Consider the following 18,360-nt stretch of genomic DNA (forward strand, 5'->3'; position numbering starts at 1 on the left):
GATCCACTAAGTTTTAATTCATTAACTATTCCACACAATACATAATTCATATTCTAAGTTTTAATCCACTAAGTTGCCTTGATAGCCAATCAAAAAGATCCTTGCGCCCTTCCGTGCCCAGCTTCGCATCCATCAAAGCAGTAGTGATGTAAGGCACCTAATAAAGAAACAGAATTCGAAAATTTATCAGAGAAGCATGATAGTGGCAGCAACACTAGATTGCAAACCCGTATCTTTGCAAAAATCAATTAAATCCTATAAACATGTACATCATATTGAGACAACTAGCTGGCATAATAAAGCTGTACCTGTTGTTGTGCCTGCAAATTTCAGTACACGATGATTAATAAGCTAATAGCCATAACAACCCTGCCAGTAAGATAAGCAAAAAAGTTAAATACCTGTGTCATTGTCAAATCCTACTCCAACACAAATACAATTCAATGATTGCTAATTGGAGGTTGAGCAGTTATATTAGACACTAATTACTTCTCTAGGTAGCATATCTTACAAATGATGAGTTATTGAAGACCTAACATGAACTTATTCAGGCATAGTTAACTATCAAGGCTCCATTCCCTTTAAATGACCTAAAATTTGCAATTCACCCGAAGTGGGCCCTTCAGCACAATAAATATTTCTTACTTTCCAATTTCCCAATAGGCAATAACATAGCACATAAATTCGAGGAATGGCGCAAGTGACGTTCCATATAGTGGTAAACCCAGCGTCATAAACTTTGACGGTCTTTCATTCTTCCCTTCATGATCACCAAAACTCATGGTACATGTTCAAGAGAAATCAGAAAAACTAAGTATAAACATTGGACATGGAGAGAGAATAACCTTCCATCCGTTCTTTCCATACAACACTCTTCAATTGTGAAACACTATCAGCATTTACTCCTACTGACAGTGATGAATTGCATTACTCATATATATATAGTGGTGTGGATTATCATGAAAAATTAGATTTTATTTGGTCCAAAAAGATAACTTACTTGAAGAACAATCATAATTTAAAAATGAAAAGAAAAGAAGATGGCATTAACTGATAGGAACAACGGCGTGCAAATAAAACTACATATTCAGGCATTTGACAAACAAATTTTTTAAAAATACCAGACAGTAAAAATTGTTAGGCTGACGCTGTCAAACAAAGCAAAAATGACACCCCCACAAAAATTACTACTTTTTTGATAATTATTTACGCCATGTAATTTCCCCTTCAATATATATATATATATATATATATATAAATGTAGTACAACAAATCATAGTGAATGCGACCGTCCTGATGCTGTCAAACAATTTAATTGTTAGGCTGCAAAAGCCACCAATTTATACTGAGGCATAAATAAATACATCCATATAGTTTATTTATTTATATATATTTTTCACTGATTCTATTCTAGTCCCAATAATTATAATTTGAACACAAAAAAAAAAAACCCCTCACAACTTTGAGTCAGTTTTAATGTTGACCTACATCCAAGTTAATTAGTAAAAAGATGACCCCAAAAGGAATGTATCATGCACATTATGGGAAAAATGAGCACTACTTTTACCTTGGACCCACCAAATCCAAATGGGTTATCCATTTTCTAAATGAATAAACCCATCATCCTCTTTGGATTTTGCACAAACAGCTAATATATATATATGGTTTGTTTTTTTGGACATATGTGATCCCTTTTATGCTGAAGGACCATAACTGGCTGGCATATTGTCATGCAACATTTTATAAACAATAATACTATTCCATTTTGAAGTTGCACTATCTATGCCACTTTTACAATCAGAAAGAAATATAACCGGTTTCAAATTCTTGATCAATAACTTACAATATATACATTAAAACTATATAATGACAAAAGTAATCGTACTGTTTCCATTTGTATAACCAAAAATAAATACATAAATTTACTATATTTTCAATATTAACTTTAGAAGAAACAAGATTCACCAACCTTGCAGTCGCTTCTTACTCTTGTTCTCCGAGTCACCATAACTTAAACAAGTTAGTATCTGCATTTTTATTCAACTTGTTCATGACCATTTATATTCAACTTGTTCATGACTTCGCCATTAGACTGTCATTCATCATTTTGCTTCAAATGGTGAACACGATTGAACTGAACTTGTCAATTCTTTCCCTGTTCTAATTATAGATAGGATTCAACTACAAAAATCAATCGACTTGATTAACAAATTCGCATTTTTCTTGGACTTGTCAATTAGCTCTGCAATTAGGCCGGTCATTGTACTCTCTCTACATGATTAATTTGGTCATATAAGTTTCAAAAAACCAAAAAACTTAGGGGTACATTAAGTAATGTGGAACCAGTAATAGACAAGAATCAATAAACCATCAATGGAAGTTATAAGCACCATGACATCAAGCTTACCAGCCATTTAGCAACATCTGGAGATTTTCCTACAATACACAGAAATAAAATCAACACACACCAATCCTTTTCATCATGCATGTTAACAAGTGGTTGATTAACAATATACAAATGCAGACCGGTCAATACATGTCTCTTTAAAACTTGTTGCATTGCTGTCTCAATGTCAACCTCGATGAACCTTTGAAAGAAATCAGCATCCAAAAGACATTATCCCAAATAAGTCCCCAAAATTCTGAATTTAATGTTGCCACAAAATAAGAGGAAAAATTATTTTTCCCAGCTCATTTAGCGAGATAGTAATTTACTACAAGCTTATTTTACAAGGGTTGAACATGCCGTCAAACAAAATATAATTTGTTTATAAAGTGCAACTCCATACAGGTCTAAGTCAAGTCACCATGTTGACATAAATGCCAGAGTCCAAGCCATCTCAACAAAACATACACTTGGAGCATTACGAAAGTTTTCCAAAAAGGAAAGGGAACAGGAAGTGGAGACATCTTTGTTAGGCCATTACTCTTTAGAAATGTATTCCTCATTTTTTATCACCATTATCAAATATACTATGAAATTGCAGATGAAGCAGATTACATATGAAGCTACCATCGTCAAAATCATATATTTATAGCAATTAACTTTAGTTTGAAAACTGTTACACAGTTCAAGTGATCCGCCCTATAAACATTTATTAAGATCTTTTTGGAACTTAGGTACAGGTAGAGGAAAAACAAAAATTATTAGTGGCTTCCTTTCCATAACATTGATGAGGATTTTCATTCCTAGAAAATCAAAAGATATGAACAAGATTGTATATCCAAAAGAAGAAAAAATTGTATATCCAAACGAAGAAAAATACTTACTGAAGGTTCACAAAAATATCATCTTCAATTGGATCTCCAACACCATGGTCAAATGAAGGAGCATAAACTGATCCCTGAAAGAGAAATAACCATCAGAACTCAATATGAGGAAAGAAAGCATACATGCTATTCTTGCCTATAAGCAATAAATTCCAAAGTACTATAGAAGAGAGCCGTAAAAAAATTTCCATAAGTCTATGAACTAAATCTACAATTTCAACATAAATAGCTACTCACCTGATTCTTCAAAGTCTTGAGACATTTTAGCAGTAGTTCAGGATCAAATGTCCATGGAGCTGGTTAACCAACGGAACAAGCAACGATTTCAAACACTAACAAGATCTAAAACAAAAAATTACCAGATGAAGGAAGCTCACCTCCCCTTCTCGCATGAGCTTCCTCTGGATCCTGAATATGCAAAAACACAATTCCAACAATAAGAAGTGTCTATGAAGTTTCAATACCAAAAGCCTGCATTTTCGTGTCTGCGTGTGTATCTTTTGTGCGCATTCACATGTATGCACATATACCCAATATACTAAGACATATCATAGTGGCAGAGTTCTTTACATTGCAAAAGAAGCATTGTACAATTCTTACCGTCTTTGTCTACATCACAAGCATTAACTAAGTAATAGAGTAAACAAATCAATGAACTAGAGTAGAGTATCATTCTGAAATGGTATGGGTTTTCCTATCATAGTGATATTAACCAAAATATAATGCTTGCTCAAGCTGATACTTGCTTTTGATGTTCTAAAGGAATTTGAACATCAGAATTCCTATGACATTCAATATATATATATATATATAAGATGTTATGAAAAAAAACTAGATACATTTTACGAAAATCAAAGTTTTGAGCTCCACTGAATCAGAATCTATTTTACAATGGACTCATCTGGAAACCAACCATGAACAACAAAAAGTTATGATTTTAATATAGTCATATAAAAATTTTTATAAAAAAAAAAAGGATAACTAGTTTTGTTCGAACATGTATCTCTAAATCATTTATGAAAACAATGCAGGTTCCAACTTCTATTGGTAATATAAAATAGTAAAAAATTAAATCCCATGATCAAGAGACATTCTAGTTCATTTAGCTTCCTTGATAGTAAAAGAAACACAAATTGAGAGTGCAGGGCATAAAGTATAAACTAAAAATTCAGAGCTAAATCTGCAGACAAAGGCTTGTATATTTGACAAATTTAATACTGCTAAATCTGCATAAGATCCATAGTTTCTAAGTAAATATTTTCATACAACTCTAAGTAAATATCTACATAAGATCCATAGTTTCTAAGTAACAGAGTAGCACACAGAAACAGAGGCATAAAATATAACTCTAAATTTTCCATCATGTTTATATTAGCTTCATGTAGATGATTTCTATGAAATCTTGAAAATGAAACTTTCTATTTATGTAGCTTCATGTAAAGAGAGAGAGAGAGAGAGAGAGAGAGAGAGAGAGAGAGTACCGATTTAAGCTTGAAATGCGAGTAATCGAGAGGTCAGAGGTCAGATCTGGAGCTTCGATGGAGCTTCGAAATCGGTTCGATCTGGAGCTTCGATGGAGCTTCGAATATCTAAATCTTCAATGGAAATCACCAAATCTCTAAATCTTCGACGGAGCTTCGAAATCGGTTCGATCTGGAGCTTCGATGGAGCTTCGAATATCTGAATCTTCGATGGAGCTTAGAGAGGGTTGAGAGAGAGAGAGAGGGGCTCAGATTCTCAGATTCCAAATGATGTATGCGTATGGGTTGAGAGAGGGCCCAAATACAAAATAAGGATTGAAAAGGCACGTGTGGTATACTGCATTCGGAGGCGTTTTTCAACGCCTCCTATTATAAAACGGTGTCGTTTTGGTTAAAAGAATATGCGGCGTTTAAAAAACGCCGTTAAAAGTTAATAACAGTGACGTCTAAAAAACGTCGTTAAAAAAACGCCACCATAACCCTTTTTTCCTGTAGTGAAGGCAAAATAACTAGTAGGAAACTAGCCTTTAAAAGAAAAAAAGAAAAGAAAAATGAAAATAAATAAAGCAACCTAAATTGCGTTTTAGACTAACAGCAGAAACACCAACCACTGAGGAAGCTTCCACAATTTCATCATGTAGTCTTCGCTATATGTCGCGACAAGGTTTCTGTGGGAGTGTTGTGTGATACCAATTACATCCTTCTCATGGACCTGCCAAATTATTAAGAAATAATAAGAGCACTTTCAAGCCAGAAATATTGGATTTCTGCATAATGCAAGCCAAATTAGTAAATAAATATAACTAACAATTAATACCACATCCTGTTTATAAAACTAAGAATGAATCAAACTTCAAAACATAATTGCCGATTCTTGTAATGTAGAGATTGTGGCACTTGCTTGGCCTCCGAAAAAATAAAAGATTACCTTCATTAGATGCTCCAGTTTACCATACTGGTAGCTAAAGCAGTACATATTTCTGCACAAAATTTATAAATCGTTAAGAGTTAATAACGAATCCCATAAATGTAGCAATTCTAAGCAATAAAATTGTTATCACAGAAGCATGTGGTTCTCAGTAAGACATCAAGGCATTCAATTCAAGGATATGGAAATAGGCTAGTATTTACAGCTCAGCTGTTCCAAAGCAATAAGCTTATTTTATAATCAAATCCAATAAAGATGAACTGGAAGATTAAAATAGGCTTCCAAACAACAAAACCCATTGCCACCACATTAAAGAGATGAACAAGAAGACAGGGAACCAACAGAACAAAAGGAATGAGTTACTGTATTCACTGCATATCATAAACATAGCATGGTCAAGGAGAGAATGATTTGTAGCATCTCATTTCCTAAAATAAAATTCCAAAAATTCACCATGTTCTGTAGACATGGCACAGGAGAAGGGAGATTGATTTATGGCATCTCTTTTCAACTGATAATATGATACTTCATCTTTATAATCTTTCTGCATCAATATGATCATACTGATTATGATGAGTTTTTGTTCACAAATATAAAAGATTATTCTCTTGATGCTGGCAACAGAAACAATCTCATAGATGTGCTGGCTAAAATTGCCGTCTTCGTATTTATTTTAATGGGTCAGTGCAGGCTAGAATTTTGAGGCTAAGTTTCCTTGTTTACCACATTTCCTTAGCTGTCTCCAATCCTCTTTCATATTTTAGTATGATATTAACAAGTAAATTATCTTGAGAAGACTTAATGAATCCAAAAGGTTTATTCACAAGTAATTAACTTGTGGTGTTGTTAGGCACACCGCCCTGAAGTAGAACAGCCAATAGTGCCAAAAAAACAAAAATCTCAATATGGTTTGTCTCCTGGCCATATAGGCATTTAATAACAATAAGAGCAAAAGGGCTGATTTACTAAATGAAAGCATTAAAAAACAGGGCAAAAGTTCATATAATAATCAAGAACAATATGCCCTTACGCCATACCTATCTTCACCAGCACAGTAAATCCATTCCCCTTTAGGTGGTAAACAAGTTGCTACAGAATCTCCACCTTCTCTTTTACCAGATGAGAAGCTCTTCACAACCTATAACAGAAACATAGAAACAAATAATAATTTAATACTTCATTGTGGTCTGCTCACCACATAACCCAAAACGAAATATGGGAAGCCAGAAATTTACTTTCCACATTTAACTAGAACAAGCATTAGCAAAATGTATAATATAAAATTAAAATATGCTACGTGCTCAAGCAACCCCCAACTAGGAAATGTTCAAGTATGTAGCAAAAATTCAGCAAGTCAGACATTTCATTGCATTTGAGATCTCAACTATACTGGGTCAGAGGCATAAAGAAATTGCAAATTTATCTATAGTTCGTATATTTCCCAATATGTGAATAAATAAGAATTTTAAAATTTTAAAAGAATGCACCGATCAGACAAATGCGGAGGTAGAGAACCCAAATGCACCGATCTCGGCACCCCCATTCTCTCTCTAACTCTCATCTCTCTCTTGATCGCTTTCTTCTCTTCCAAATTGTCCCCAACCCTAGGCGACGGAACGTCATTCATCTCCCACAGCGTCGCCGCCAGCTTCCTCGCAGACACCGGCCTCGACCTCCAACCACCGCTCGCTGCCGTCGTCCTCCAAGACGGAACCGGAGTGCTCGATCTGGATCCCCGAGGCTTACCCACCAAAATGGCCCGCTTGAATCGGTAATTCTGCAACACAGAGGACGAAGACGAAGACGAAGAGCAACCCCTCTTTCGGATCTTGCAGGATCCGGGAATCAAACCCTCCACAACCCGATTCTGCCTTGGCATTATCAATTTCAATTTATCACACACTCTCGCTCTCTCTCTCTGATTTATGAAGAAGAAGAAGAAGAAAAAGAAGAATGGACTTGCATTTGAAAATTCAAACCCTAGAAATTTATGCTATGGGTTTTTGAAAGTGTATGTATATGCTTTTTCATAGCTGGAGCTGGTGGAGGGAGTGGGTTGGGGTAATCAGTAGTAGGAGAGCGATGCAAGCAGAAGGAAATGAGAGAGAGAGAGAGAGCATGGGAAGGTGAATGCATGGTACAAAACGACGTCGTTTTAAAAATGGCGACCAAATTTTTTTGTCGCAAAAAAAATTCAATTCCCGCCTCTATAAAAATCAAATTTCCCTCCCAAACTTTTGTCGACCAAAAGACCACATTAGTCGCAGAAAAGGTACATTCGCCGACAAATTTTTTCGTTCCCAAATCTCCATCAACGACGACTAAAATATTAGTCGCTAAAAGTACTAATTTGGCAACAAATTTTTTTTGGTTGCTGAAAATAACATTTTGCCGACCAAATTTTTGGTCGCCAAAAAATATGTGACCTTCCGCGACCAAATTTGTAATTGGTCGGAAAAAGTATACCACTTTCTACGACCAACTCATTTTTTTGTCGTCAAAATATAACCTTCAGCGACCAATAATATTTGGTCGCCAAAAATAAAGATCAATCGCGACTAATTAATATTTGGTCGCCAAATGTCATTTTTTTGCGACCAAAATGTTTTTGGTCGGCAAAAGTGGTCGCAAAATGTGTAAATTCTTGTAGTGCCCCTTCAAGTTTCTTGAAATTACATAGAGTTCCTCTGAAGGTTTTAAAATTACCCTGACCTCCATTCTTAGACTTTTTTACTTAACACTATAAATGGAAATAATCATTTTACTAAATCACCTTTTTAGTTCAAGCAGTAAGGATTTATTCTTTATTAGGTTGTCATAGATTATATTTTGTTTGGTTTGTGAAAAACAGGTTACAGGTGATTTAGACAGATGAACTAATATGAACTCAAAATTGGTATTGTGATTCATAAAATTTTGGGCCATGGATTATTCGAAAAATAATCAATAAGTCCTATTTTGCTCTTAAAATTACGAATGAGTCCTATCAAGTTTCAATATAAATAACTACGTCATATTTGTGATAAAAGGTTCCCAAAAGATTCATTGATCTATAATGACTTGTCTTACCCCAATTTTACCCTTCTTATTTAATATGACAACAATTTTATAAATGATTTTAACTTAATGAAAATTTTAAATTTTAATTGTAAAAATTATTAATCTTATACTTATAATTTTGTTTATGAAAAATCATTTAATTTGAACAATTAAAAACAATTTAATTATTAAATTTCAAATAAATTAAAGTTATTTATGAAATTTTTTAATCTTATTTTAGTGTAAAAGATATAATGAAAATAAAATATACTATTATGAACAATTGAATTTTTTTACGTATAACAATTTATAAAAATAAATTTATTTGTTAATTGTAACGTCCCAAAATAAACACAATATACTCATCTCATAACAACTAATAAATAGTAATATAAATGAAATGATAAGCTTTCATTAATCAGAGTTTGACATACAAAAGGTGACACATGTGATATACATTCATAAACAGTACATCTTAAATATACCGCATGCGTTACAAGGTAGCGAAAAAGAATGAAAGCTAAACAGATAACCATATGCCCTAATGGCTTACATCTTTTCAAGTTAATACTTGGGGACATTAAAAATGAGTCTTAAGCTCAATGCAGATAAAGCCTAGGCTTGTACAAAATTAAATACAAAATAACAACGATGAGCCTTCAACTCCATAGTCCTTCCAAGCTAAGTCCTTGGTGGAGGCATATCACCAGTACCTGAAAATGGTTTTCCCACATAGGGTGAGCCAAAGCCCTATAGAAATACTACAACACAATGTATAAATCTTGACAAAGTCATAAGGTGAATGCATATATAATACCCCATGCCAAAACATTTACATTTCTTTCCAAAATATCCATGCCATGTCAAGTTTATATCACAATTCATCAAACAATATCTTTTACAATAGTAAACAAGGTAGTGAAGTACAACTTTGGGAATCTCAAACAAGTAAAATATTTCACGGATATTTCATATGCGGGAATCCCGTCAAACGGGACCCATGTAAACGTAATCTATGTAAGCACTACTATTGCCATTTTACGGATATTTTGTCTGCAGGATCGGCACCCATGTATACGCCCGTTTTTCAGGACTTTCACTCTGGACACACATGCCAACTTAACTTTGGTGTTACATACCTTCCTAAATTCACCAATTTTTCTCAAAATCATATACATTTACAATGTATTAATTAGTATGCAACAATGCTCAATACAAAGTGAATGAGAATTTAGTTTTAGTTCACCTAGTTCTCATACAATTTCTGCAACAATCATATCTATCTTCCACCAATAGCCCAAAACAAATATCTCTAACAGATAAATAAATTTCCATTTAAGATACTTTTTTCCAAAATCTCAAATGGGAGTGATAATACATGTCAAATTCCACCCCTATCATTATCATCAATTCAATTTTACAATTTTCAATATCAATTCCATGTTCTCTTTACAATCTCGACATTCACATTTTACGACAAAAATCCTTTCTCTTTGAAACCCATTTCAATACAAGAAATATCTCATTTCAACATTTATTAACCACAAATTCATAATCACAACTTTTTTTAAGGAACCATTTGAAAATCCCTCTTTTAAATATTGATTTCAAGCCCTAGGTTTTTGCTAAAAACCCCCAAACCACTATATTCTTTTGAAACAACAAATAGCAAGGGCAAAACCCATACTAGAGTGTGGAGAATCCTTACCCTGAAGTTAGATGACCAAGGAGAGTGTGGAGAAACCTCAATGAAGCTGAAACCCATTTTTGTTCCGATGAAAAGAGAGCCCACGGAGTGTTCTACCTTTTTAACAAAGGGAGTAGAGTGAAGAAAGCACTAGATCTTGGTGTTTTGTAGATAGAAGGTAAGTTTTAGAGAGAGTGTGCGTAGATCTAGGGTTTTTGGAATGTTTAGAGAGAGAGTGAAATGAAAAAGTGATGTCAAAAGTGACTTTTACGGATTGATATACGCGTAGACCGCTCGAGCGTGAAATACAAACTCGTAGTACTTTTACAGACAGAAGACCAACGCTTAAGCTCAATAAGGGCCACTCGAGCCAAGATCGCTCAAGCTCAAGAAGTTTTGCTTGAGCATAGATTACCACTTCCCAATACTTTTGCAGACCTGCAAAAGTACTGAGAGTTTACAAAGACCGCTTGAGTGCAAGAAGTAGGGCTGCTCGCGGGTCGGTTTTGGCCGGGTGCGGGTCAAAACCGACCCGACCCGCACTTATGCGGTTGGGGAAAAATGGACCCGCAACCGCCCGCGATGCGGTTCGCGGTTTGTGCGGGCGGGTGCGGTTCAGTTTGCGATTTAGGTTTTTTTTTTTTTTTTTTTTTTTTTTTTTTTTTTAACTTAAGCAAATTTGACATTTTTTGTTACTTTCTAAACACTTTTTTTTTTTAGAAGAGTTATAAATTAAATTACAAGATATACAATTCATGATCATAATAAATAGTCCACATGTTAGATAAGATGATATGGAACCATGCTTGAGGATAGTAAGTAATCTTCCTCCTTAGCTTGCAAAAACAAACCCTTAAAAGTCAAACTAGTAACACTAATTTAAATATGCAAAAACAAACCCTTAAAAGTCAAACTAGTAACACTAATTTTAATAGTGGATTAATCTTCACTGTTTAGCTTTTAATATGCAATAATGTGATAATAGAATGACAATTCAAAATATCATATTTAACTCTGTCTACTAGACTAATGGAATATAATGATTTTTTTTTTTATATGTATAAATAAAAGTCAAACTAGTAACACTAATTTAAATATCATTAGATCATGATAATGTATATAAGTGCCCATGTAATAAATTTTACTTTCATCCAAAATGTAAAAATAAAAATAATAACTAGTTATCTCCATCCATCCAAAATGCAAAAAATAATAATAATAACTAGTTATTTTTTCTTCAAAAAAAAAAAAAAAAAAAGATGCGGGTTGCGGGCGGGTCGGGTTCGACCCGAACCCGACCTTTTGCCATTTTCTTGACCCGCACCCGCTCGCCTACCTACATCGAAACCGCCCAAAGCACTGCAGGTAGGGTAGGGTCGGGCGGTTTGTGCGGGCGGGTGGGTTTGTTGCCCAGCCCTAACAAGAAGTGATGCCCGAGCGTAAGAGCAAAATTGTAGGCAACAAAAGTTTGAAAAATAAGCTACCAACCTATTCCAAACTCAAAGAGGTATAAGGGAAACAAGACATGAATAACTATAAAAAAATAATAAAACCCGGATCCAAAACATATAATGGGTCGAGTCTAAGCTAGAAACGCTACATTAATATTGAAATTTAAAATAACTCAATAATAATTTTCAAAACAAAATAAACTTTTTTGATAATTTATGACTTTTTTTAATACAATATGATAATTTCTACAGTAAAAAAATATTATTTTATTTAGATTAAAAATATTTTCATATTAAATAAGGGGCAAAATTGAGATAACATCAACCATTATGGAGCAATGAATTTTTTGAAAATATGTTATGAAAAATAGGATTTAGTTATCCATATTGAAACTTGATAGGGCTTTAGGGCCCATTTGTTTTTCGGTAAAGCAGTCTGGATTGGACTAATAGTAAAATAATATCCTGTTTGTTTTGGAAATGAAGGATCGGATTCATAGTCCCTTTGGACTACGAAAGGCCATGGTGAGCAAATTATGAGTTTGGGCGACGAGATGGTATTGAAAAATAGTCTGTTCGGCTTAGGATGTTACTGGTTGTTTGCCCGCTCAACTGGCCAAGTGCAAATTTTTTTTTTCTTTTTTACATGTGAACATTGACTTTTAATTATTTTTTTTCGTTAAGTAAAAACCATGGTTTTTATTTGTTTTATTATTTTATAAAAAAATAATTTAAAAATCTTCCACTAACAACTATCATAAAAACAAACACACTTTTACTTAATTTCCTCACATTAGAAGAAATTACACATTTTGCTACTAAATTTGGCGACCAAAACAAAATTAGTCGCCAAAAGTGACATTTTTTGCAACTAAAAAATATATTAGTCGGCGTTGGTTCAAGATTTAGCTACTATATTATTTTAGTTGAGATATGTTATTTATTGGCGACTAAAAAAAATTGAGTTGCTAAATATGTAGTCATAGGCGACTAAAAAATTGTTAGTCGACTATAGTCTACATTTTAGGCTATGAAAAATTTAATTTGGTCATCGTATACAATTATTTGCCGACAAAAGGAAGTTTAGTCGCCAAATACAAGGCTTATTTTTTGGGTTACTCTTTGCCGACAAAAGAATTTCGTCACCAAATATGAGCTTTTGGTGACTAAAAAAATTTAGTCGTCATATAATAACTCTTTGCCGGCCAAAAATAAAAAATAAAAAAATTTGGAGCAAAATAGTACTTTTGGCTATGAAAGTGTTAGTTGCCAATTACCTATCTTTACTCTACAAAAGCTTTTGTCAATGTTTACAGTACCTGTTCCGCCTAAAAGTAGTTTAGTTGCTAAAGGTAGAATTTTTTTTTAGAGGGAAAGGAATTAATATTGGCGTCTGCGTCTTCTCTGTACACTTAAACAAAATTTGCTCTCTGTTTTGTGTCACACACATAGAGAACAGAGTCACCTCCAAATTTCACCTCCGCTTACCACTGAAGTCACCACCGTCGCTAGCCATCGTCGCTCACCATTGTAGCACGTCACCCTCGCCATGGCTGCAAATCACCACCACCACTGCCGCGAATCACAGGTTTCTCTCTCTTTCTCTCTCTCTCTCTCTCTCTCTCTCCCTTAATCTATTTCCCCATTTCTCACACAATACTCTAGGGTTCTATATGATTTTTTTTAGTTTAATTTTGTGTTGATTTTTGAAATTGGTTTGGTTCAGGTGGTTTGATTTCTAGAGTTTTATGGGTTTGATATCCAAAATGGGTAAATATTTTAGTGGTTTGATACCTTTCCCCCTCTTTTTTCTTTCTCTCTCATTAGTTTGAAAACCCTAATCTGTTGCTCATGTATTTATTTTCATGTTTGGCTGGTAAAATGTGATTGTATATTTATTAACCATGACTGAATATTTGAATTGGAATTTGATGCTATGATGCTATAATTGCAATAGTATAAAAAAGAACATTCCCAAAAAACAAAATTTAATAGAAAGAAAACCTTGAAAAACACTCATATATACAGGTCTACAATTTATATTTGACTTTTCTATTTAATTGGATCATAATTCAACTTCCAAATAAATGCATTTTCACTTGACATTAATAAGAATCATATGAAAAACAAATTAAGGCATAAAAAAAAAAAGAATAGAACTTACATGAATCTTGATGTGTAGATGGTAGAGAGAGGAGTGATGAAACTCATAACGGAATGCAATGAAAGAGAGAAACAAAGGGTTAAGAGATTAAAGGTGTTTATGGGATTAAAAGGGTGTTAAGTTTGTCGTCATTTATTACTGGAAACGAATGTTTTTTGGGTCAGTTAATTTGGTCCAATAACCATGTTTGCTCCTTTTCAACATAGAGACAAATTTGTTACTATGTATAGTTCCCAAAAAGTTAACAACTCATTTTTAACTGCTTAATCATTGTTGGAGCCATTATTTCCATTTATTTTCCTTTTGAACTAGAAGAGAGGTACTGGGCATACTCAAACATGAGGAAATACAGTTGTTTCAATCTTAAGTTCTACACTTATGTCTTTGGAATTCAAAAATGAATTTAAGAAAATGTTAGACCTTTGTATGGTCTATTATGAGTTTGGTTTTATAATTTGAATATTTTATTATATAAAAAATCTGGCGACCATTGTTTGTAAGAAAAAAAATTGATCGATTTGATAATCATGACTTAGTATTCGTTGTAATGAAAATCCCTATTCATGCTTTTCTTTCTCTCTTATTGTAGCACTTTGTCATTTTCTTGTAATTATGTCATGAGATAAAAAAAAGTAAGTGCTAATATTAATTCACATTGGCACCTTGAAGATTTATTTAGTGATCATATATTCATTTGAGTACGATGTTGATTCTAAGTTCACTAATATGATTTGGCCTACACTTCAGAAGAAGCTTGTAAAATAGAGAATAGGACAAATAGGATGTTCTACTATTAACAAACCTTGCATACTGTGGATTGGAGATTGTTAAGTATTTTGCTATGTGTTGTCCATTCCCATGTTCATCTTTGCTTGGTTTGTAGGGTTCGAAAGATGGAAAAGAGTTGGATGATGATAAACAATAGATTGAAATGTAAAGAGTATCAACAAGGTGTTCGGTCATTTATTGAATTTGCTACGAAGAATTTAGGCCCACATGATCAAATTCGTTGTTCGTGTGTCAATTTCTTGAACGGCACAAAATTTAGTCGACGAATTGTATTGTTGCACTTGATTCAAAGAGGAATCGTGTGCTCTTATAGAACTTGGGTGCACCATGGGGAACATGTTCCTATGTGTCGTGATGATCCTGCTATGAAAAACAATGATAGTCAAAGAGATGGAGCTGGAATGACAGACAAACACAATTTTTTGGATGAGTTGTTTGTTAATTTAGAAGAGATTTACATGAGTGGTCTCATGGATGATCATATCGATGAAGAACCAAATAGTTCGGAGAGGCAAAATTTATTAAAGTTCATTAAGTTGTTCAATGAGATGCAAATAGTTGGCGTAAGTAAGATCATTGTACTTACAAATTGTCAATTATTTGTAATATTGTTATTTGGCATTTCAATTAGATTGTCAATTATTTGTAATATATGTAGTTGCAAGTTTTGATTATTTGGTTGTGTTTAACCTGGGTGAACTAGGTCAACTCATGTACATGAACCTACACTAGGAAAAGGAGTGCCAAAAAAAAAAAAAAAAGTGCCAATAAAAAATGCGAGAAATTGCATGTGTATGTCAATCAACTGTTGAATGCAATCACTAGAGGGAATGCCACCCCAGCAACGAATGAGTTGGAACTGTAGATTAGGAGGTTGTGCCCTTTTAAAGGCATGAAGTCATGGAACAAAATTGATCAGAGTACTAACAATGTTGTTGTCCAAGCTGTGCTAGTAATTATTGATCTTGCGATAAATGTCCTTATTACCTATAAGTATACGTGTTGAAATTAATTATTGTAATACTTCATTTGTTATGCTTGTAGGACAAGTTTCATATCGGCGAGGATTTTCATAGTATAAACAAGCTCAAAAGATCATTCATAGAAAGGCCTATGTCTTGTACAAGGATTGGAGATACAACCTAAAGCAAAAGTTCCTTCAACTTCAGAAATAGGGTGTTGATGACCCCTACAGTCATCCGCCTATGGGCGTGAGCTTGGAGGATTGGAAATGTAACGCCCCAAAATAATAACCATAATTCATGTCATGACAATTGTTAAATAACAATACAATTATAAATAAAGTAGCCTTCTATTCATAGGGTTCCATTTTACAAAATGTAACACATTCAGTTATACATTCATAAGTCATAACTCTGAATCTATAGCATGTGTTACACGTTAAAGATATGAAATAGAAGTTTAACAGATATATAAATGCCCTAGTGGCCACAACTTTCCAAGACGATACTTGGTTACAATTTAAGCACTAGGCTTGTACAAAAATAGTTACGACAATAACAAAAAGAAGCTCTTGGCTCCAGGTCCTCCCAAGCTATGGCCTTGGTAGAGGAAAATCATCAGCACTTGAAAATGACTTTTCATATAGGGTGAGCCAAAGCTTAGTAGAGATACACTAACACAGTGTATGAATCTTAACAAAGCTATAAGGTGAATGCATATGCAATGCTCGTGCCAAAATATTTTATATCTCTTTCCAAAAACTATGCAATGCCAAGTTTATACGACAATTCATGAAATTATTTCATTTTCAAGAGAGAACAGGGCAATGGATATAACACTGGGAATCTGTAGGACATGTTTGCAAGTAAGCTATATAAGCACTACCAATTACCATTTTTACCGGTATTAACCCGAAGGCTCGGCACATATCCACGTGGGTTTCTGAACTTTCACCAAGGATAAGTAGGCCAACATAATTCTATAACTACACCCCTACCAAGATTCACTAATGCATTCACCCATTTTTCTCAAAACAATATACATTTTCTGTTAAGTATGTAACAATGCTCAATGCAAATAGATGAGAAATTAGTTTCAATTCTCCTAATTCTCATGCAATTTCTATAACGATCATAGTTGTCCTCCATCGATAGCCCAAAATAGATATCTCTAAACAGATAGCTAAACTCCACAAAGATATACTTTCCAAAATTTCAAGATGGGGTTGATAATGCATATCCAACACCACCACCATCATCATCATTATCATCATCATCATCATCATCTTTCCAATTTCATAAAAAAAAAAAAATAAAACGCCCAATACCATTTCCATTTCCCTTTTACAAAATCAAATGTTCACATTTCAAGATGAAATCCCATTTCTTTATTAATTCAATTCAAACGATAAAAATCCATTATTTTATCACCCCTCAACTACATTTACAAATCCACAATCATTTCCAAGAAACCATCTTGAAAACCCCTATTTTGATTTCAAAGCCAAAACCCTAGATTCCTTAAGAAATCCCCAATATCAAGATATTGTGTAGAAAGACAAATAACTAAGTTAAAAACCATACTAAAATGCAAAAAAATCCTTACCTCAAGGCTAGAAGACAAGAGAGGGCATGGAGAAATCTCGATGAAGCAGAAACCAACTTTGTTTCGATTAGAATGAAGCTTTAGGTGAGCTCTACCTTTTTAACAAAGAGACAAAGGTGTAGAGATCAATAAATTGAGAGTATACGGAGATTGAAGATGAGTTTTAAAGAGAGAAGGTCTAGATTTAGGGTTTTGAAATGTTTAGAGAGAGAGAGATAAGAAAAAGTGACTCAGAAGATGACTTTTACAGACTGATATAAGCACAGACCGCTCGAGAGACCAAAACACAATAAGTGAGACTGCTCGAAGTAATCACTTGAGCGCACAATGACACCCTCCCAGAAGTTTTGCAGACAAAAGCTAACCACTTGAGCTCAAGAAGGACTGCTCAAGCGCAGGAAACACCGCTCGAGTGAAGAACACTACCCTCCCAGTACTTTTTGCAAACCTGCAATATAGCGACCCCGGTCTTTTCCCATTTGATTATTGTATCCGGACTTAGGTTCCGTAGATTCTGTCATTGTATAATTGGTGTTGTTGTCCTTTATTTTCTCTTTTGGAATTATAGGATGTGTTGGGCAGGTTTGTTTCAGGTTGGTTGGGTTTAGAAACCAAGTGTTGCTGTCCAGGTTTTTCGTGTTTCGCTCGAGCGAGGCGTTGGTCGCTCGAGCGAGATGTCGTTTTGGTTCTTCGCTCGAGCTGGGGTTTGGGTCGCTCGAGCGAGAGTTGGCGTCCTGTATGGACCTGTAGCTTTGCATTCTTGGCTCGAGCGAGCTTTTCTTCGCTCGAGCGAGTTAGTTCATCTTTCGCTCGAGCTATAGTTTCTTCGCTCGAGCGTGTGTCTGTTTACAGACCTGAGGGTTTGAGTTCTTCGCTCGATCGAGCTTTCTTTCGCTCGAGCGAGCTTTTGGGTTGTTGGCTCGAGCAAGGCTTCCTTGGCTCGAGCGTAGTTTCTCTGTGTCTGGTCGCTCGAGCGAGCCTGT

The 18,360-nt window shown here is 34.4% G+C and overlaps 2 long non-coding RNA genes across 4 annotated transcripts; both read right to left on the reverse strand.

The window, feature by feature from the left end:
- Positions 1-321: 321 nt before the first annotated feature.
- Positions 322-4,987, reverse strand: LOC145795057 (uncharacterized). Of its 3 annotated transcripts, none has more exons than XR_014335234.1 (5): positions 4,752-4,987; positions 3,648-3,678; positions 3,508-3,566; positions 3,271-3,344; positions 322-369 (listed from the first exon to the last, which is right to left on the reverse strand). It is a non-coding gene; the product is annotated as an uncharacterized LOC145795057 (long non-coding RNA). The 3 variants fall into 3 exon arrangements; XR_014335233.1 differs by lacking the exon at positions 322-369 and adding an exon at positions 2,261-2,588 and having other exon boundaries at positions 4,752-4,986; XR_014335232.1 differs by lacking the exon at positions 322-369 and having other exon boundaries at positions 2,261-3,344; positions 4,752-4,976.
- Positions 4,988-5,225: 238 nt separating this feature from the next.
- LOC145795058 (uncharacterized) lies at positions 5,226-7,778 on the reverse strand. Its single transcript, XR_014335235.1, has 3 exons — positions 6,717-7,778; positions 5,680-5,731; positions 5,226-5,463 (listed from the first exon to the last, which is right to left on the reverse strand). It is a non-coding gene; the product is annotated as an uncharacterized LOC145795058 (long non-coding RNA).
- Positions 7,779-18,360: the final 10,582 nt, after the last annotated feature.

This window comes from Camellia sinensis, chromosome 7 (assembly GCF_055761805.1).
Source record: "Camellia sinensis isolate YWXY chromosome 7, ASM5576180v1, whole genome shotgun sequence".
Classification (NCBI taxonomy): domain Eukaryota; kingdom Viridiplantae; phylum Streptophyta; class Magnoliopsida; order Ericales; family Theaceae; genus Camellia; species Camellia sinensis.